Source organism: Leptonychotes weddellii, chromosome 8, assembly GCF_054177405.1.
Source record: "Leptonychotes weddellii isolate Sample4059 chromosome 8, ASM5417740v2, whole genome shotgun sequence".
In the NCBI taxonomy this organism is placed as follows: domain Eukaryota; kingdom Metazoa; phylum Chordata; class Mammalia; order Carnivora; family Phocidae; genus Leptonychotes; species Leptonychotes weddellii.
The window spans coordinates 93,485,673-93,508,489 of NC_138376.1; the positions used below are offsets into that span (position 1 = coordinate 93,485,673).

The 22,817-nt window shown below is 37.6% G+C and overlaps 1 protein-coding gene across 7 annotated transcripts in view; it reads left to right on the top strand.

The window, feature by feature from the left end:
* The first annotated feature begins 2,073 nt into the window (after window positions 1-2,073).
* Window positions 2,074-22,817, top strand: part of PKIB (cAMP-dependent protein kinase inhibitor beta) — a 145,436-nt gene continuing 124,692 nt past the window's right edge. For 5 of the 7 annotated variants that reach the window (XM_081828896.1, XM_081828895.1, XM_081828894.1 and 2 more), the window contains exon 1: window positions 2,074-2,284. The gene's annotated coding sequence lies outside the window, so the exon portion shown is untranslated. The remainder of the gene's footprint in view (window positions 2,285-22,817) is intronic. The other 2 variants (XM_081828900.1, XM_081828898.1) reach the window with 2 other exon arrangements.

Here is a 22,817-nt window from a genome sequence, read left to right on the forward strand (position 1 = left end):
TTTCCCCAAGATCATTCTTAGGTAATCCATCAGTTCCAATTATTTTTTTATGGAGTCATCCATCTGAAGACCTCTATTCTTTTTAGGGATACTGCAAAGCACTTGTCCAGGAATTTCTCTTCCTTGCTATGCTGAGAATTCCCTTGATTTTCTTCTGATATAAGTGTCCTGTTTTCTTTCTTTGAGAGAGAGAGAGAGCGTGAGAGATTGAGCATGAGCAGGGAGGATAGGGAGAAGCAGGTTCCCTGTGAGCAGGGAGCCCAGTGTGGGGCTCGATCCCAGGAACGCGGCATAATGATCTGAGCTGAAGGCAGGGGCTTAACCGATTGAGCACCCAGGTGCCCCAAGTGTCCTGTTTTGTTGATATCTTTTTTCATCTTTCTTTTTTACTCCCTTGTTTTATTGGAGCACATCTTCCAGTTATTTCTTGAGAAAGGCTGCATGGCATGGGAAATATAATTTTAAGAATTTGCATACATGAAAATATCTTTATTTTAACATAACGCTAGGTTGGGCATCAATTTCTATACTGAAATGATTATTTCTTCTTAATTTTGAAAGTGCTGCTCCACTCCTTTTAGAGAACGGTATTATTCCTTATTTTTGCATGACATACTACAGTTCTTTTTTTCTCTCTTGAAACGTATCCCATTATCCTGAAATTGCACTTATGGGCCTTACTTGGATCTATTTTTCATCTTTTTTTTTTCCCCTATCACTTAGTGGGCCCTTTTAATCTGGGAAATCATGTCTTTCAGTACTGAGAAAGTTTCTTAAATTATTATTATTAGTTAAAATAATATTGGTGATTCCCTGGCTACTGTTTACCTGATTTCCCTTTTTGAAACATCCATGATGCAAATATTTTGCCTCCTGAACCATCTTCTTATTTTCTCATCTTTCTGTCATTTCCCATCTCTTTATCTTTGTCCTCCAACTTCTGGATCACTTCCTTGACATAATCTTTCATCACTACTATTGGGTTTTTCATCTCCTACTTTTTATCATGTCCTTCGTTTCCCAAATGTTTTTTTTTTTTTTAAGATTTCATTTATTTATTTGTCAGAGAGACAGAGAGCACATAAGCAGGGGGAGGTGCAGGCAGAGGGGGAAGCAGGCTCCCCACTGAGCAAGGAGCCCGATGCAGGACTCGATCCCAGAACCCTGGGATCATGACCTGAGCCCAAGGCAGATGCTTATCTGACTGAGCCACCCATCCGTCCCACCAAATGTTCTTTAAGTCTTGCAATGTTTTCTGATTTCTTTGAGAATATTTGAGCTTTCTCTCCCCCCTCCCCTTTTTTTTGCTTTCTTCTCCTTTTAAGGTCTTTGTTCCAATTACTGTTTTTGTCTCTATCCTTCATGATAGAGGCTTCCTCAGATGTCCTATTGGTCTTATCTTCTCATTTTAAGGGTGTGGAACTAAAAGTTATCAACATTGAGCCAGCTTCTGGGAACCAGGAAGGAAAACACAGTGGTCTCAACATTCAGCATTCAGCATTCATTTTTTCACTTAGTTTTCACACTGTGCCTGGCATGTCCCAGCCCAGAGACCTTCTGTTTGTCTTCAAAGACTAAAACTCTGGTCTTCCTTCTGGGTTGAAGGAAGGCATTCAGCCTGCTGCAGAGGGTGATGGAAGGAATCAATGGATCTGACTACTTAAACAGTATTCCACCAATCCTCCATTTTTAGCCTCTGTCTTCCCTGCCAGTTCTAGAGGTGGACCCATTGCTAAGCCTTTTGTGCATTCTTGATACAAAAATCATCTTGGTTCTGTGCTGTCTCCACTGCTTTCTCTCACTCTAAATTCACCCTTTTCACCTGCTCTGTGAAAATGAAGATGGCCCAATGAAATATTTTCTTTGCAGGTAGCACAATGTTCAGCTTTGTCACTAGAGGGTGCTGGAAAGACATTTAAGGAGGAAGGGGCTTTCCTTCCTAGTTCCAGTGTGTTCCTTTTGTCTGGCTCCTGCAGCTTGGGGGGGCTTCTGCAGCCCCAGACTTTTCCAGACCAGGCAGCCTCTCCAGTACCCAGCTTTGCAGTTAACGTTGGGCAGCAGAACCCAGCAGCTGGCAGCTTCCTCAGCATCTCCACCCTAAGGCAGTTTTATAACAAGAGGCCTCCAGTGAGTCATCTCTCTGTGAATAGTTTTCACTGGCACCCTGGTGGGTATATTTCCAGCAAGTTCCACCAGTGCAGCATCACAGCATCCTCTCTGCATTCAGTGAGCCACTTCCGTGCCCTCTCCAACAAGGTCTGGATCGGAGCCTTTGGGAACAGAGGTAGGCTTGTCCTTGGGCTCTATCTCATCCTAAGAGGTAGTAGCTGCTTCTTATAGCTGCTATTCCTATATTCTCTAGAGTTCTTTTTAATTCTTACTAGGTAATCCCTGGGTATTATAGTTAGTAACCTCCTGTTCTAGTTAGTAATTCTTTATATTACGCATCCCTGTTCAAATTACTCTGATTCAGTCCTGACTGCTATAGTCACTGTGAGCCTGCTCTTCAAGCCTCCTAAGAGACTGTCTATCACCTACAGGGGAATGGCATGGTATCTGCCCTGACCATCTATGCATATACCCCCTGGCTATCTTTGAATGCCCTGTACTTTGCTCCCCATCTCTAAACACTCCTTTTTTTTTTCTTTCTAAGAATGCTAAATTACTCGAGGTTTCACAATTCACAAAGCAGATTAATATTCCTGGGCCTTAAGTGTGTGCAATTCCCTTACTTTAGACATACCTTAACTCAGCAGCGGTCATCTCACAAGATTGTTCAATGCCACCTTTTCTGAAAGACTTCCCTGATCTTTTCTCTCTCTTGAGATTTGGTTTTTTTTTTTTTTCATTTGTTTGTTTGTTTGTTTTACCTCTTGTTCCCTTAGGGCATAAGCTGTTCACAGGTATGAACCCCCGAGTTTACAGTGAACCCTTTATCTTTCTTTCTGTTACCAGACCTAGCACATTGCCATTTTGTCACATAGTAAAAACTTAATAAATCTATGTGGAATGAATCAATGTGTTGCATTTGTAAGGAATCTAATTTAGAATTTCTTCCATAGAGAGCTGAACTACGAATGTAAAGCAAAATCAAGGTGAAATTTCAGGAGAGGGAAAAATAGTTAGTACCTGGTAGGATGATTCTTCCTTGGTGTGTAGCCCTACTTCCATTGCTGTTGTCACAATTACAGCTGTACGAACCTGCTATTTCATTTTTTTGGTTGATTGGTTTTTTTTTAGAGAGGGGTGGGGGAGGGGCAAAGGGAATGGGAGAGAGAGAATCCTAAGCAGGTTCCATGCCCAGCGAGGAGCCCCAACTCGGAGCTCAATCTCACGACCTTGAGACCATGACCTGAGCCAAAATCAGGTGTCGGATGCTTAACTGACCGAGCCCCCAGGCACCCCCACTGTTTTCAAAGCAGCTGGCAGACCAGCTTGAGCTTGGTGCTCTTCACAACTCACAGGACTGGCGCAAAGTGACACAGGTGCTTCTAACTTAGTTGGAGCAAAGTAACACTTCTCATTTAGGTAAAACAAATTATCAGTGTATTTCGCTATTCTGGTGGACATTTGCATTTATAGGTCAGCAGGAATGACTGAGAATCTATAGTTCTCAAAAAAAAATTCAGAAGTTAGCATTTCATAGATTCCTTAAATTTACCAATTTAAAACTCTACACCACTGTGTTGGGATTTACCTGGGCTGGAATTTGAACTAGACACAAGGACTACTACACTAGACTAGTATGACTACAAATTACTTGTTTCTTTCTGGTGAAAGTAAGATTTTAGTGACAATAGTGACAAAAAAAATTATTAACTCTAACTACAAAACAAATTTGAAAAAATTTTGAAAAATTTGAAAAAAATTCTGAATTTTCCATGTACTGTCTCAATGATTTTTTTGAAATGCAGATATTTAAATATATGTTAATTGGGTTTCTATTTTGCTCAGACATTGTGCAGGTTGGTAGAGATTTAATATTAAATAAATCATAGAGTACACAAATCATTGGTACTCACTAAATGTACCAATATGTTTATTAGGCACAAAAATACTCATAATGCTTGCATTTGACTAGTGTTTGTACTCACTTAATAAACTGTCATTTTCAAGGAATCTGTAAGATGGGCAAGAATTATCTTCATTTTGCAGTGGAAAGATAACTGAGCAGTAGAGGGATTATCTGTCAAATGTCACAGTATATTGGAAAACAAGGACTTTGATAAAGGTCTCTGTCCACTATTCTGGCTGAGATAAGTATGTAACTTAGAGTAAACTATAAAAAGATCAAATTTTTAAATACCTGGTCAATTCTCTTTCTTATATAGAGATTCATGCAAAGGTTGACCACCAAAAATATCAACAAATTAGACATTGAATAGCAGACTTCTAAATGACCTCTAAACAAATTATTTCAAAGGAACATTCTGTTAATGACTTTAGATAATTGCTTACATAGCTGTTTTGGAAAAATAACTTTCCTTTTAAAGATTTAAAATAAAATCAACAGCAAATTGCAGGTGAGTAGATGGGGCTCTACAGTGGAGGATCTTGGCAAACCAGAAGGTAATAAATCCATCCATTCATTTGTTGAGCAAATGTTTATTTTTTTATTTATTTTTATTTTTTTTAAAGATTTTATTTATTTATTTGACAGAGAGAGAGACACAGCGAGAGAGGGAACACAAGCAGGGGGAGTGGGAGAGGGAGAAGCAGGCTTCCCGCGGAGCAGGGAGCCCGATGCAGGGCTCGATCCCAGGACCTGGAATCATGACCTGAGCCGAAGGCAGACGCTTAACGACTGAGCCACCCAGGCGCCCCTGAGCAAATGTTTATTATGCTCCTTCTTTTTTCTATTCACCGAAATAGGCATATGTAGATAGAAAAACAACAATTTCTTGTGGTGAGCACTCTAATAATTATGATCCAAATGCTGTGGGGAACCCAGAGAAAAGACTGACTGATTCACTTTTTTGGGGGGGGAATCCAGGAAGTAAGGTAAATCAGAGAAGAAATGATATTTGAGTTGAATCTTGAGGTTGAATTGAGCAATCCAGGAGAAGAAGAGGGAGGTCATTTCTAGGAGAGGTACCAGTACACACAAAGACTGGTAGTTGTGAAAACATACAGTGTATTCTAGGAAAGGTGAAGAATTCAGTTTGAGAATAGATTGTATGGGCAGCTGAGGCTGGAAGGATACATAGGGTCATATTTGAAAGAGCCTTTGGCTATGAGTTTTTTTAGCGTTTTATCTTATAGGCGGCAAGGAGGCATTGGAAACTGATAGATTATGGTAGGGATAATTGATAGAACTCAGCATTAGGTTGAGAGTAAAAGAGATACCAAATGCTTAAAGCAAGGACAAAATATAAAGAAGATAAGGACCTGCAGAATTCCTCTTGAATGTGACATTCTCTTTTTGATGGTAGGAGAGGAGTAATTTCATATTCTAATTTTGTGACTTCCTACCCTGTAGGCCCTCTTTTTTTTTTTTTTTTTCCAAATTGCTGTTAGGATTTAGTCTTTGGTTTCATTTCTTATCTTCGTGTTCTTTTTTTTTTTTTTTTAAAGATTTTATTTATTTATTTGACAGAGAGAGACAGCGAGAGAGGGAACACAAGCAGGGGGAGTGGGAGAGGGAGAAGCAGGCTTCCCGACGAGCAGGGAGCCCGATGTGGGACTCGATCCCAGGACCCCAGGATCATGACCTGAGCCGAAGGAAGACGCTTAACGACTGAGCCACCCAGGCGCCCCTCTTATCTTAGTGTTCTGCTTTCTTTCAGAACATTACTTATGGTTGGTTTGAAGATCCTGTTCCCTATCACTTAGCTCTTCCTTATTAGTAATGATACTTTTCAGAAGGCTAATCTTATCATAACATACAAGAGAAAAACTCACCACCTTGAAAATGTAAGCCCTTGTATAATATAGAAATACCACATGAAAGTTCAGGGGCTTGTCCCCTTTGCGAAATATCTGGAGGTCTGGTGGTCTGAGGCATGTTGATACATCCCTTTGAGGATGAAGGGCAAGCTACCGCACCTGCCTCATTTAACACTAAGAAAGAGACAAACCCCTTGTAGGCCTCTTTGGATTTTTGGAGACAATGTGTATGCTATTCCAACTTATTTACTAAATATTTCCAAATGCTGCCAGTTTTGAGTAGAACCAGAGAAAGAGAAGTCTCTGTATCAGGTCCGGGCTGCCATACTGCTTAGATCGGATGGCTCTTGAAGGGTCAGAGGTGGACTGGAATGCTGAATGGAACCTTTGGCAGTCCCTACAAGTGAGTAATAGCACAGAGCTTTAATAGTTTTGGAACAAAGCTTTGCATTCTCTGCAGAGAACTCTCCCCTTTTTGAAAAGCAGCTTCTGACTTGTTGCTGGGCAAGTCATAAGTAGTAGGATCAAACTAAAAGCTGGATCCTGGGCCTTTAAGTCACCAAATCATCTGAGCTGTCTACCATGAACCAGGTATTTGGCACTAAGCTAAAATATTAAGCATGTATATTGGGCAGCACTTCATCAAATGAAACTAGTATATACAAGATCAAGATCAAGCAGGTCTTGAAGGCAAAAGTTAGTGCAGAGCAAGTGTCACAGATGCTCATGACTCCTATTTCTGCCTACGTTGCTTCCTCTATCTCAACCTGTACCTATGGCCTGATAGGGAGCCCCCTATGACCAACCTACTAAGGAAGAACAAAATTTGTGGTTTGGTTTACATGTGGTACTGCACAATATGCTGGCAGGACTCTAAGGAGGAAAGCTGCAGGACTATAGCTCCACTGAGTGATAGCCCTAAGGGGCACTGGTGAGGGAAATCCTTCCAATGGGCAGCACTCAGAGCAGTGCATATGGTTGTTCATTTCTTCCTAGGAGAAGAGATGGCCAGAGACATGGGTCTACCCTGATCCATATACAGTGCTTAACGTTTGGAATAATAGTCAGGGAATTGGAAGGAACACAATCAGAAAATTGGTTACAAGATAATCTAGGGAAGAGATATATAGATAGACCTCTGACTATGTCTACATATATGAAGATATTTGTGATCTATGTTAAGGGTGAACAAAGAATGACATCAGCAAAGGAGGATTCTAATAATCACTTGAAAAGTTGCTATTCTGTGGCTGTCAGTGAGAGTCTATCCCTGGCTACTGCTGTCTTCGCCAAATAAACACAGAAAGTGGCCATGGAAACAAGGGTGGAGGTTTTGTATGGACTCAGCAACACAAGGTTGATCTGGCCACAGCCAGTGCTGAATGTCCAACCTGCCAATAGACAAAATCTAATATGGCATTATTCCCCTGGTAGTCTTGCGAGCCACGTGCTGGCAGGATGATTACATTGAACTCTTCCATCATGCTGCTTTATTTTCACTGGAGTAGATACTTCTTTGGATATGGATTTGCCTTCCCTATCTGTAAATTCTGCCAAAACCATCACCCTTGGACTTATGGAATGCCTTATTTAACATCATAGATTTCCACACCGAATTACCCTTGACTAATAAACTTATTTTACAACAAATGAAGTGTGGCAATGGGTTTGTGTTCATAGAATTCACTGAACTTAGCATGCTCCCTATCTCCCTGAAGCAGCTGGCCTGATAGAGCTGTGTGAAAACTCAGCTGTGGTGCCAGTTGGACAGTAACACCTTTGGGGGCTGAAGTGATGTATTCCAGGGTTAGTTATATTATCTGAAGCTGAGACCAAAAGATGGTAGTGTTTTCCCCACAGCCAAGATTCAAGGGGGCAGAAATGGGAGTGTCTATCTATCAATATTTCCCTCTTATTTCTGGAACTTTTGACTCTACTGGTTTGAAGGTCTTAGTTCCCAAGGGAGAGATACTTCCCCTAGGGGACATAGCAAGGATTTCACTAAACTGATTGTTGAGACTAACTGGCCACTGTGGGCTCCTCATGCCACCTTACCAATTGGTAAGAAGGGGGGTTATTATATTATTGGAGTGATTGTTCCCGACTATGGAGGGGAAATTGGGTTACTCCTATACAATGGAGAACTAGGATTATATTTGGACTGGGGGGGGTTGAATTATAACTAATCAATAGAGGCAGGACTGGTAAAGGTATAGACTATTTCAAAATGAAAATTTTGATGATCTCTCTATGAAGAAACTACCACCAACTGAGAAGCTTGCTGAGAACAAAGAGATTATGGAATGGCTGGTAAAGAAGGTCATAAGTATCAACTATAATTATATGACCAGTTGGTGAAATAAGGAGTGTTGTAGTTATGAGTATTTCTTCTTTATTTTGACATGAACTTATTTTTAACTATACTAACTGATCATTTTTCTTTCTTCTTTCCTTTTTCTATTTCCCTACTATATAAGTAAGATAGTGGTTAAACTGATGGTTCAGTATTTAGTTATAGGATATCAAAAAGTGAATGTGGAGAAGAAATCACTCTAAGATGGTATTTTGCATATTCTTCTTTGGGGGGGAAGAATAATGTATTTTCAGTTAAGCAAGAGATAGTTGCATGATGTTAGGCAGAAGCATGGTTTTTCTTTTGCTTTAGATGGAATATGGTTTAAAAAGGTATGCACTGATGACAAGTTGACTAGGAGAGAATGGTTTTGGATTGTGCTGTGTCAACTTGGTTAAGCTAAGAACCACATTTCCCAGAATCCTATCCCCTGTGAAATTACAAGTTAAAGTTGACCAAAAGAGAACATGCATCAGATTTGGAAGGCACAAGTGTGAAACAGCAACCTTCATACTCTGGAGGTCTTTGTGGTCAGAGAAAGTGACAGAGAGGAGCTCTTCTTCCCAACTCTTGGCTCTCATGATTAAGAGCAGTTCCAGGGGGAGCCTGGGTGGCTCAGTTGCTTAAGCAGCCAACTCTTGATTTTGGCTCAGGTCATGATCTTGGGATCCTGGGATCAAGCCCCATGTCAGGTTCCACGCCCAGTGTGGAATCTGCTTCAGGGTTCTTTCTTTCCCTCTGCCCTTTCTCTCTCCCTAAAATAAATTTTAAAATCTTAAAAAAAAAAAAAAAAAAGAACAGTTCCAGGCTTATCACCAGATGTGTGGCTGTACTTTGATGGAAGCTTTTCATAGACCTCCCCCCAACCCCATAGTCCCACTTTGGTGGCTAGATGTGCTGGTCTTTTCAGAATTCCCTGAAATTATGGACATTTTTACCTCCACCAGTGCTTCAGGAGGACTCATTAGAGACTCCTTCTCTGATCCTCCTACTTTCCCCCTCTGCATTGTCAATTCCCTAGCTCTTCCCACAACTGTATAAGCTTTACTTCCTACAATATATCACTTATCCTGCAGCACTCATTGTGACTCTACTTCTGTGACTGAACAACACATGTCCTCCAAGCCCTTGATTTTCTTCAAATCTTCATAATCTTAAGACAACTGACTAAGTGAATTTTAAGGAATTAGGAAGTTTTTCTGTGCAAGTGTTCTTTCTTGAGAAATTTAAAAAATATTATATGTCAGAAAGATTTAGGAATTAAAAGTTTGCTTGCTGAAGTGGAGGGTAAGACAAGAAATATAATTATGCTTATTACAACCTCTAAGTTTCAGAAATACACCTTGAACTTACTGAAGCAGAGAATGGAATTTAATGGCTCAAATAACTGAGAAATGCAGGTTGTATATATGGGCGTTGGCCATGGCCAAATTTAGGTGCTCACACATTATCAAAAGTCTCCCTTTTTATCTGCACCTCTTAAAGCTGCTTTCTTGGGTGGTTTCCACCTCAAAAGCTTTCTAAATGGTGGGGCACCTGGGTGGCTCAGTCAGTTAACCGTCTGACTCTTGATTTCAGCTCAGGTCATGATCTCACAGGGTTGTGAGATCGAGCCCTGCATCAGGCTTTGCAGTGGGCATGGGGCCTGCTTAATATTCTCTCTCTCCCTCTCCCTATGCCCCTCCCCCCACCCCAAAAAGCTTTCTAAGTGTTAGCAAAGATGAGCATTGGTAGTTCCAGGCTTATATTCTACCAACCTGCCAATACCAATAGAATAGGAGTGCTCTTTTCCCAATACTTTTTAGCAAAAATCTTTTTTTTAAAAAAGATTTTATTTATTTATTTGAGAGAGAGAGTGTGAGGGGGGGGTGCAGAGGGAGAGGGAGAGAGAGAAGCAGACTCCCCACTGAGCCGGGAGCCAGATGCAGGGTTCTATCCCAGGACCTGGGATCATGACCTGAGCCAAAGGCAGATGCTTAACCGACTGAGCCACCCAGGCGTTCCCAGCAAAAATCTTCAGGCTAATTTGATTGACCTGCCTTGGGTCATGTGCCATCTCTTAAGAAGTAATTATTGATTCTGATTGTGAATGATAAGGTCAGAGTATACTCCTGGATCTGGAGCGGCTCATCCAAATATCATGCACTGAAAAATAGAGGGGTCTGTAAGAAAAAGAGGGGTTCTATTGCCAAGGATGCTTGATAGGTAAAATCAATACATCTCTATTATAGCACACATAGTTTTCCAACAAACATATACACTTTCTTTTAATTCATATACTTCAAAATTTATTTTTATACATACATTGCTCCTATGTAACACAAAACAACTATTTTATGTACAACAAATACTACATTCACGTCCTGTCTAAAGAGTAAAAATGAATGTTGTACAGTTATCGTATTACCTCTAGATCAGGATCTTTGCTTTGTGCCTGTCAGTCTCAGATATACCTTCTTATTGCCTGTCAGTCCATGACTATTGATATATTTGTTTAACCACCTACAGCAAATGTAATAGACAATGATGGAGTAAATAAAAGATAAATTCAATAAAATTCTCATTTGGAAATGGGAAGAGGGAAAAAGTAAATAAACAGTTGTTCTACTCATTAGAGATTGTAAGTTCTTACTACCCTGGAAGGACAGTGAGTCCCCTGGTAAGGAATCTGCATTATGGTGGATTTTACTTGGCAGTTATCTTCTTGTGGATATATTTGATATGTGTTTTTGGTGGCTGCCATATGTTAGCAACATACTTCCTATTGGTGAAGTTTTGATGGTGGAGGGAATACTTAGGGGTTAAGTACTCATGAGCATTTGCTTGCCAGGATTGGAGTTTTTCTGGAAGGAAAACATCATTAAAACCTTGATAGGCATCCAGTTAATTTGCATTTGGTTAATGCTATAGACTAGTAACTAGTAAGTGGAAACTGAGATCATGTTGAATCATAGTTTCAAGAGAAATCTGAGACTGTAGTTTCTGTTTCTTAGCAGTAGGCCTCAATGCTCTACCCACCTTCCAACTCTTAGCTTAAAGGTTTATAATGGTAAAGAACAATTGGTTGGGATTGGAAGTCATAACTAATCCTCTCCATATCTCTAGGTGGCATGAGGGCAAGTGCTTTCCACTGTCTTTTAATTAAGATCATTGGATTGGAGTTTCTGTCATTTCCACCTGAAAAACTCCTACCTAACACCTTCTTCAGGCAGGGAGTAGCAGTTGAGGTTCTTGGAAAGGGCCTAGAGAATCATATTGTAGCTTCTCCTAGATCCTCTTCTTATCTGCAATGTTGTTGTCAGACTCCTTGGTTTTCCATGCACTAAGTTTTTCTTAGGATGAGGAATTTGGCTTTTTCAATTTTTAAAGCACAGGGCTTATTTGAATCTCAGCTGTCTTGGATTGTTAGATGTAGCCATAGAGCAAGACTGTGTTTTCTTCTTTTTTTTGCTTTTAAACAGTCAAGATTGAAGTATTGAGAATTGGCTATAATATTCCAGGATCCTGACATGTTTTTACCAAGTTCTCTCAAGTTCTAACCTCAGTAGACACAGAACCTGAGTCCAAAGGTGTGACAGGTAACAGTTTAACCATCTGCTTTCTACTGCATAGCACAGGTGGACCACATTCTAGCTAGTATGAGGGGAACATTCATTACCTTGCAGCCTATCTGGACTTGGCCAACTCAACATTATTAAGATTTGTCAGTAACAACAAGTGATCTCTATATGCCTCAAGCCAAGGGTAGACCTTGGCTTGAGGCATGGCCAGATCTGAATATCCAGGTGCTTTAACAATTGCATAAGAAATCGGTCTCTCTCCATTTCTAGCTCTGTTTTCCTTCACTTTCAGGCAGAGTCTCTCATGAACTGACAAAGCATGGGCGACTCCAAGCTTTCCATTTTCTAGCAGTGCAGTAAGGTCAGTGGAAGAAACCATCAAAAGTCCTGGGCTGTCCTTGATTGGCCTAACTTGGGTCACATGCCCAATTCTTCAATCACTGTTCACTCCCACTAGTCAGGCTTAGGTCTACTACCCACCCTTGAAGATGGGAAGATGAGAAGGTTCTTGAAAATAAAACAAGAAATCCAGTTACTATAAAAGGGTGCTGGGCAAGCAAACATAACAGATATGTACCACTGTCATAAAGAGCATGGGGCCAGGAGTCAGAAGAAATATAGTCTAATCACAGTTCCATCACTTTCTAGCCATTTGGCCATTTCTGAGATTTAATTTCTTCATCTGTAAAATAAAGGACACTAATACTAAGTTGAATTATTTCATAAATTTTTGTGATGGCAAGATGAGATTGTATATGGAACCTCAGAAGTTATAGATAGAAAGCACATATTAAAATATTTTTGGATGATCTTTATAGCAATACTTATATTGCTTTAAAAACATGTTATTTTCAGCATAAAAATAACTACATAAGCCCAACCCCCAGCACAATTGTGTTATTATCATTCTTAAATATTACATCCTCATTTTTCTTCTTTCTTTTTCTTGCTTTCTTTCTTCCTCAAAACCATTTTCTCATATAGCTATATAATCTTCATAATTCTCAGCTTTAATGGCAAAATTTCATCCATTAGACATACATAATTTTCCTAACCATTCTTTTATTGTTGGACATTTAAATTATTTCTTATTTTTTAACATTATAAGTAATGCTGTGATGAATATATATGTATGTAATTATATGTAATTATATATCACATATATATGTGTATATATGTAATTATATTATTTTTATGGAGTTGACCTTAGTACCAACATTTCTAAGGCTCTTGATATATAGATAGTCAGCCATCTTTCTAAAAGAATTGTGGCAAATTACATCATTCCTAGAAAGGAACAGAGATGTAAGTTTCACTGTGCCCTGCCTGGCTATAGTAGATGCTACAGTTGTCTTCCTTATCTGCCTTGGATTGTACCATTTTGGTGTACTCAGGTGACTTCCAATGGGTGACATCTGTATTTCTCTGCCTGGATTTCTGTCCAAGTGAGTGCTGTAGATCAGAAATGTTGGGGAATTAGCATATCCCAGAAACAGCCCTTAAATGATGACTGATGGGAGCTGATGAATAACTATCCTTTGAGGCATCTTGTTTTATGCCAGTATCTACAGAATGATGCTCCAGTCACCCACCCACTGGTGGTAGCTGGCTTCATACACAGTCTTTTATTTCCACATTTTTATTGAGATATAATTGACATATACCTTGAACATATAAGTTTAAGGTGTATAGCATGATGATTTGATATAGGAATATATTGCAAAATGATTACCACAAAAGATTAGTTAACACATCTATCACCTCACAGTTACCTTTTATTGTGTGTATGATGAGAACTTTTAAGATTTACTCTCTTAGCAATTTTCAAGTATACAAGACAATATTAACTATAGTCAACATGCTGTACATTAGATTCCCAGAACTTATTCATCCTATAACTGGAAATTTGTACCCTTTGACCACCTTTGCCCATTTCCTCCACCCTCTTACCCCTGGCAACCACCAATTTAACTCTGTTTTTATGAGTTCAGTTTTTTTAGATTGCACATATAAACAAGATCATACAGGGGCACATGGATGGCTTAGTCAGTTAAGTCTGCCTTTGGCTCAGGTCATGATCTCAGCGTCCTAAGATGGAGCCCGGTGACGGGTCCTCTCCTGAGCAGGGAGCCTGCTTCTCCCTTTCTGCTGCTCCCCCTGCTTGTGTTCTCTCTCTCAAATAAATAAATAAATAAATAAAATCTTAAAAAAAAATGAGATTATACATTATTTGCCTTTCTCTGTCTTACTTCAAGTAGCATAATGCCCTCCAGGTTCATCCATGTTGTCACAAATGGCAGGATTTCCTTCTTTTTTATGACTGAATAATATTTATCATATATATATACAACATTTTTTAATCCATTCACTATTGGACACTTAGGTTGTTTCCATGCTATGACTATTGTAAATAATGCCACAATGAACACAGGAGTGCAGATATCTCTTTGAGATAGTGATTTCATTTCCTTCAGATATATATCAGGAAGGGGGATTGCTGGATCATATGGTAGTTCTAATTTTAATTTATTGAGGACTCTCCATTCTGTTTTCCATAGTGGCTGCACCAATTTATATAACACACTCTTAATCTGCTGTCTTCTCTTCCCTGTCTTGTTTCCCCACTCTGCCAAGTTTCTTTGTACTATACAGATAAATTTCTTATACTTGAAGCCTCATCTCAAGAGTCTACTTTTGGAAGAACTCAAGATAAAACACTAGGATTGGTTATCTTCACTTAATTTTTTTTTTGCATTTTTTTTATTATGGTATGTTAATCACCATACATTACATCATTAGTTTTTGATGTAGTGTTCCATGATTCATTATTTGCATATAACACCAGTGCTCCATGCAGAACGTGCCCTCTTTAATACCCATCACCAGGCTAACCCATCCTCCCACCCCCCTCCCCTCTAGAACCCTCAGTTTGTTTTTCAGAGTCCATCGTCTCTCATGGTTCATCTCCCCCTCCGACTTCCCCCCCTTCATTCTTCCCCTCCTGCTATCTTCTTCTTCTTCTTCTATTTTTTTAACATATAATGTATTATTTGTTTCAGAGGTACAGATCTGTGATTCAACAGTCTTGCACAATTCACAGCTATGGTGAGCACTGTGAATTGTTCACTTAATTTTTAAATTGGCTAACTTAATAGGAAATCAGTTACTGATTGTTTGTATCAATATAGGTAAATCTGAAACATATTATTAAATCAAAGAAGCAATTTTTAGAGAATTCGTAAGTAGGGTAGTATTGTGAAACCATAGCATATTCAAAATAATTTTATGCACACAAAGCAATATCATATATGCAAAAATTGCATAAATGCAAAATGATACAAAATATGTAACAAAAGATATGAGAAAAAATTCTTGGGAAAGATAAAGTCAAAATCAGAATTGCAAAAACCTCTAGAGAAAAGGAAAGGGAATGTTACTGGGAGGGTTACATAGGCTCAGTAATGTTCTATTTTTTAAGCTATATTGTAGCTCTGTGTATTTACATCATTCCATGTGTTTTTTTGTATGTCTAAAATAAGTTATTATAAAAATGATTATGCAAACTATAATAAAGTAAAACAAAAAAATTTGTAAAGAAAATTCACCTAATAGTTGTAAAGAAATGTTCATCTAATAGTTAATTAAATCTTTACAAAGTATAAAAGACAAATAAATTTAAGTCTGATAGAATTGACTTTTAAAAATGTAAATGTTAAGATACTATAATGGTGGATACATGTCATTATGCATTTGTCCAACCCGATAGAATGTACATCACTAAGAGAGGCCTAATATCAACTATGGTATTTGGGTGATAATGATATGTAAGTGTAGGCTCATCATTTGTAACAAATGTACCAGTCTGGTGGGGAATGTTGATAATGGGGGAGGCTTTGCATGGGTGGGGGAAGGAGGAATATGGGAAATCTCTGTACCTTCTACTCAATTTTGCTGTGAATCTAAAACTGCTATAAAAGTTTGTATACTAAAATGAACCAAAAAAGGAGTGAATTTTTATATGCCAAAAAATTGGAACAAAATTGTCTGAACTAGGAAACTACCACAAATATGAAAAATATGATATCCTTAGTATATAGAGGTTATACAAATCAATATGAAAAACACAAAGGCCTGATAGAAAAATAGCAAAAGTATATGAACATGCAATTCTCCAACAGGAGACAAAAATGGCTGGAAGTCATAAGAAACGAGTTGATCAGTTTTTAGCTAACTTCACTAGTAATCAAAGAAAAGGGTAATAAATAAGAGTTAAAATATTCATCTCTAAAAATGGCAAGGGTTTAAAACTTAATTACTCTTAATGCCCATTAGGAGATACACACATTCTCAAATGTGTTCGCAGCATTTTACAATGTTGGTCCCTTTGCCTCAATATTGTCTTCTTGGATTTAATTTTAAAGGTCCAATCAAAGCTGTGGTTTTCCTGGTCAGAGAGAAGCTGGGCATCAGAAAAGTTTTGGTTCAAATAACTCCTCTACTTCTTACTGGTTGTGTGACTTAGTGTAAGTTATTTATTTATTTTTTCATAAACCTATTTCCTCAACTGTAAATGTGGATAATTATATCTAATAGAAAATCATGAAGATTAAATTAAATAATGCAATTAACAACGTGATGTAGGGCCGAACATTTAGAGTTATTTACTTGATAGCTCTTTTATGATAGCACTGTTTCTTCGCAATATATATAATCCTAAAAATTTAGACATTATTCAAAGGCCTAATATATAGAAGGATAGGCAAAAATATTATGGTACTGTTCTCAGAGAAAACAGTATGTGGCCATTAAAGATATTTTCTAAAAATGTTTAAAGACAAAGAATGTACTCACAGTATGTTAAACAAAAAAAAAATAGAGCAGGACATAAAGCTGTACATAAATTATAATCCCATGTATCAAAACATGCAGAAAGTGCACCCTAAATTAACAGTAGTATTTCTAGGCTGTAGAATTATGAATGACTTTTTCCCTTCTTTATGCTTTTTGGTATTTCCCAAGTTTTCCACCACGAACAGCACTACTTTCATAAGCATAAAAAATCACAAAAGGTAATATGATGGAAAGGAATACAATTTAATTTATATGTAAACATAAGTGCATTATAAGAAACATTGCTGACAACACTGATTTAAAAAGATATATTTAACATATTGCATTTATGCATTTATTTTAAATGGGGAAGCCATACATTTATTTAAAATGCATTAACTGAAGTGAAACAAAAAAGAGCATAGTTCAGGGGAAAATATAATTTCTTTATTAAATTTAGTGTAAAGGTATAAAACATTGTGGGCATGAATTATTTTAGGATGGTGTTAAAAGAGAAGAGAAATGTGCTTGGTGAGAAATTAACAAATACTGCTTGAGTTAGAAGGAAATGTGAATAGTAATAATAAGAGCCAGGAAGATTGATTCTACTTCAAATGCGAGTGAAAGGAGACTAGGGAGGTATGGACAAAAATAAAATCAGGATTCAAGCAAGATATTTTCAGAGGATCTGGCAAATGAATTAGCATCATGTATGATCCTTCATGCTCGCAAGGTTGCTATTTATGTGGGGAAAAAAGGGTAATATAGTTTTTGACCTCTCTCTCTGGACATCTTTCTAAAGTCTTGAATTCTGCTTGTTCAAAATGGAACCCATCAATTCCTCATGCAAAATCCATTTTCATCTGGCCTTAGCTGTTACTATCAATTACAACACTGATTTTGTAGTCACCGAGATGCCAGACTGTTACTTTGTCTTTTCCATTTCCTACATTCAGTTATATGCCTAGTTGTCCAGGGTCCCTCTCTCTAATGAATCTTTACTTCCTTCCGTTTCCAAGGTCACTACCCTAATCTTGGTCTCTATTACTTCCTGCCTGGGCTCTCAGAGCCTGCCGTCTCTTTCCTACAATGTACATGGTTGATGATGTAATCTTCTGCTGGCCAAATCTGATCACATCACTCCACCTGCTCAAACCCCTTCCATGATTTGTTACTTCAGAATATAGTCAGGAGTTCAAGACTGCCATAATTTATCTACAACCTACTTTCTCAGGTTTATTTCCAATTATTTCCTTATAGACATCTTATATTCTAATGAAATTGGACTTTTCACTGATGCACTGACACAACCCATGCATTTTCATCTCTATATCTTTGTATTTGTGCTTTCCCTGCGTGGGATGTCCTCCTTTTCTCCTTCTAGTCCACAGGCCTTAACCTGTTCTTCAAGAGCCATCTTTATATCCCACTATGAAGATTTTCCTGGTACATCAAATTCCTTGGAGTTGTTTTCTTGTTTAAATTCTCTTCCTATTATTTTTTGTGCCACTTCCTTTACTCAAAATTCTCTTATAAGAATATATGAGTTATTTTTATTTCCTGTACTAGATTATAGCCTTTTACAGACCAGGGATTTGTATATTACTCATCTTTATGGCTCTAGAGCAAATTAGGCACTCAGTACATATTTCTTGAAGTGAATGAGTATCAATCAATAATTAGTAACAAAGCAAAGTACTATTTACAAAAATATGATGTATTTGAGTATTTGATCATTTATTCATTCAAATTTTAAAATTTGAGACATATCATCTCTTAATTAAAAGTATTATGCTACATAATAAGAGTTATCTTCTGGTGTTTTCTCTGAGCCCCCTATGTCAAGATCAGGTTGTAAATAATGAATGTTATTGCCGATAATAAAGTGTCAACCTCTCTGTAGCAGCTTGGGGAAATTGGAATTGTTCTTACACAAGGACCCCCACTGAATAAATGATACATGTTAAGCACAACCAGATGCTTCCTATTTAGAGAGATTCAAGTGCAAAGACAGCATGTATAGACTGAGAATGTCGTCAGCTTTGTCCTGAAATTATTAAAAGTCGGTTTTAAAGTGCTTCCTATTCAGTAAAATTAACACATTTTCATTTTAATTTTTATAATACAAAAATATTTTTCAGTGACTTTATACTGAAATTATATAACAACTATTTTATATTTGACCAGTGTTACTAGTCCAATATGTTAAAGGTTTTAAAATTTGTTTTCCCTCTTTGAGAATAGGGATTTTATGTGAATGCATTTAAATTCAAACACTAAAATCATTTTCTTAAAGATTCTTCTATAGCCTGAAATGTTTCAAGTGGAATCTAAGCATGGAAAAGCATTCTCATAGTATCTTAAATTATGAACTACAGAAAACCAAACTTTAGAAATTAGAATTTGGTTGATTTTGATGGGAAACTGGGATCTCTGGAAAATATTTTTGGCATGTATCATTATCTGTTTTCATCTCTTTGATTAAATGAAAATCATTATTAAACCTATTGCCATTAGTATGTTATTTATTAAGTGAATTAGAAATATATCTCTCCTACATCACATTTTTCCTCATTCTCTTTTTCTTTCTTAAAAATTAATTTCTTTGTTAGTCTTTAATGAAGTGAATTATTTGCCTGGGCAGGGTTTGCTCAGCTTCACACTGATAGTTAGGTCTCCCTGAACACGAGGGTTTTCATGCTGCTGCAACATTGGCACTGGAATTTTCCTGCATCATATCTGCATGTATCATACAAGCAGCAGAAGATATTATTTGGTCTGGTTCCTAGCACACCAGCATTTTCTTTCTTTTTTTCAATTGAATCTGTTTTAGTGAGCTTCCAAAATGAAAAATTAAAGGATAAGTGGAGGGGCACCTGGGTGGCTCAGTCATTAAGCATCTGCCTTCGGCTCAGGTCATGATCCTGGGGTCCTGAGATCGAGCCCCACATCGGGCTTCCTGCTCGGCAGGAAGCCTGCTTCTCCCTCTCCCACTCCCCCTGCTTGTGTTCCCTCTCTCATTGTGTCTCTCTCTGTGAAGTAAATAAAATCTTTACAAAAAAAATAAAGGATAAGTGGAATAGTAAGGTTTACTTATTACTGGATTGTGTGCAATAGCTTGTCTGACACTACCTGTGGTAAATTTGCTTTTTTACTCCCTCGAGAAAACACGTGAACCGTAGCTGATGGAGAAACAATCATTATCATCAATTCTTGTTGTCTTGGCTACCACTAGGTGGGTGCTGCTGATCTATATTACAGACTCTAGGTTGCCAAATGTTGAGGATCGTCCATTAATCACAGGCTTGAGACATACCTAGGATCGCACTAGAGCCAAAGACCATTGGAGATCACACAGCCAGCATATCAACTCACTCTTCAAATAGAACTAGTAATTTTGTGGAAATACAAATTTAACTACTATATCACATTGATTCAGAAGAATTGAACCATTATAATCCTATCATAATTTTTCTATACAAAAGATAGAATAGACTTTTCAGGTCTCAAGCAATTTCTTGGTATTGAAATTTAAGGTCTCCTAGGAAATGCAGATTTCTGCTTAGAGAATTTCCTCCCCCTATCAGTCATGACAGAGTTGTTTTTATTATAACATTTCCTTAACAGTGGAAGATATTCCTTTCCATCTTGACCTATGATTGCTAGTTATTATCAAAATCAGGCAATGACCAGGAAAAACTGAACAGAAAAGAAGTAATGCAAATTGTTTGGTCAGAGAGTCTCTCAAAGGACTTAGATCAGGAATGGAAGATGCAAGACTTTGTTAAGTGTAACTAACTCGCCAAATAAATGTTGAAAAACAATGGCCAAATCTTTAAAATGTTGAGATCAAGATTAAAGGCTTAAAAAAAACTCATTTTCTCTCTTACACAAACTTAATCCTCCTTTTAATGTGTTTGTTCTTACAATTCTGTGATTTATCCATGTGCGTTTGCATTTTATCATACTTTTGTTCTGTTTTTCTTCCTTATTACATCTTAATCTCTTTTTGTGGGCAGAGATCGTTGCAGATCTTTGATTGTGCCAGATGTCTCTGACTGCTGAGTAAATATTAGTTGATTGAGCCATGAGGATATGTTTGCATGATTGCATCTTTCTATACATCACAATTATGAAGTTTTTGTTCTAGCTTTCTATCTTTATGGGCAAGAATGGTCTGCATATAGGACAGGTAGTGGGTGTGAAATGTAAAATATGACATCATTCTGTACTTTTTTTTAAAGATTTTATTTATTTATTTGACACAGAGAGACAGCCAGAGAGGGGACACAAGCAGGAGGAGTGGGAGAGGGAGAAGCAGGCTTCTTGCTGAGCAGGGAGCCCGATGTGGGGCTTGATCCCAGGACCCTGGGATCATGACCTAAGCCAAAGGCAGACGCTTAACAACTGAACCACCCAGGCGGCCCCATCATTCTGTATTTTAAAAATGTTTATGCCCTCCTTTTACATATGAACCATACAGATACATGAGGATATATGTATGTGTACATATGCATACATTTATATATATGAATATATATATGTGAACTATGAATCATCCATTGTTCATGGTGGTAATAGATAGATAGATAGATGATAGGTGATAGATATCCATCTATATAGATAGATAGATATATCTATACACACACACATATATGGAGAGAGAGGGTTTTCTTTCTTTGAGTGCAGAGATTGTCTTTTACACTATGAACCATACAATATATGTTTCATGGGTAATACACAGTGGATGCTCAAAAATGTTTGTGCCTCTTGATGATAGATGATAGGACTCTATAATTGTTTATTTTCTGTCACCTCCATGGAACTAATACTATAATAGCTAACATTCTATACAAAAAAAGTTAAAGTCCTACAGTCTTCCAGGTCATCCTTGAGCCTTACTGTCTCTCCTCAGTACATGTTCTTCAGCAAACAGAACTTATCAGTCATGCCACTGGGCTTCTCTTTACTTTCTTCTATTTGCCATGAAAAAAGAGAGGTGAATAAGAGAACATTAACAGAGGAATAAGGAGATGTGGTTACCTTCCAACAGCTCACTCAGTTGTTGACTTTGGCTTTCATTCAGATGCGAATGAGTGGGAATGATTCCAAAGGCCAGAAGGCAGTTTTATACCACAGTATATTATTAAACAAAGATTCTGAATATAAAGTCTGTTTTCTTTCCCCCTCAAATGTCACTCTTACTAATGTTTGTAAATATGTCTTTCAAAGAAGTTGAAGCTAGGGATGGTGTTACCTGCTGTAGGGGCTAGACAGAGAAATATATGACCAGACGTGTTTTCTACCCTATGTGCCTGGGATGATAGCTGCCTTCTTTATGGTGATGGATGGTATTTGTAGAAGGTGCAATATCTTTGTATCTCTGTGATAAAGGCAATGATGGTCCTATACATAACATTCTCTATAAATATCTTCAAGTAGAACTGGAATATAGGCTCCACAAGGTCAGAGATTTTCATGTTTTGTTTTTATATATCCTAAGACTTAAAATGGTACTTAACACACAGTAGTTATGAAAGAGACAGTTATTGAATAAAGTAGTAGAAATGTGGACACCTTATTCTTGCGTTTTGTCATCTTTCACTATGCAAGTTGTGTTTTGTTTTCCTGACTTCATAATCATCTACTAGTATTAATACTAGGTAATATGGAGAGACTAAGATATGGAATAGTCTTAGCAATCATGACAGAAAAATACTCCCATCATTAATATTTTTCTTTTCTTTTTGGCTATTTTTCTCAAATGGGTTGATTATATGGGTTGCTGTTTGATTTCATTGCATAATGCACTTTAGGAATCAAACAAACTAAGCTTTGGTGAAGATTATTTTGAACAAATTAATGGAGTATTTAATAATTTTGAGAATATATTTCAGAACATTTTATTACTAGCCTTAAAACAGAAATATTAATAGTATCTCCTACATTATGCAGACAACAAAGGGTGAGACAAGAGTGCTAAAGCACTTCTATGGAAGGACTTACACATTCTTTTTTTTTTTTTTAACATTCTTAGTTTATTGATCCTCTCATGAAAAATCTGCACAACCTCCACAGATAAAGCCACTGCAGCATCTTTACTCCTGTTGTCCAATCTCCAGCTCACTTTTTGCCAGCACCAACATTGGCTTTTGCAGTCCCCCTGACTTTCTTCATTCTGTTCTTGC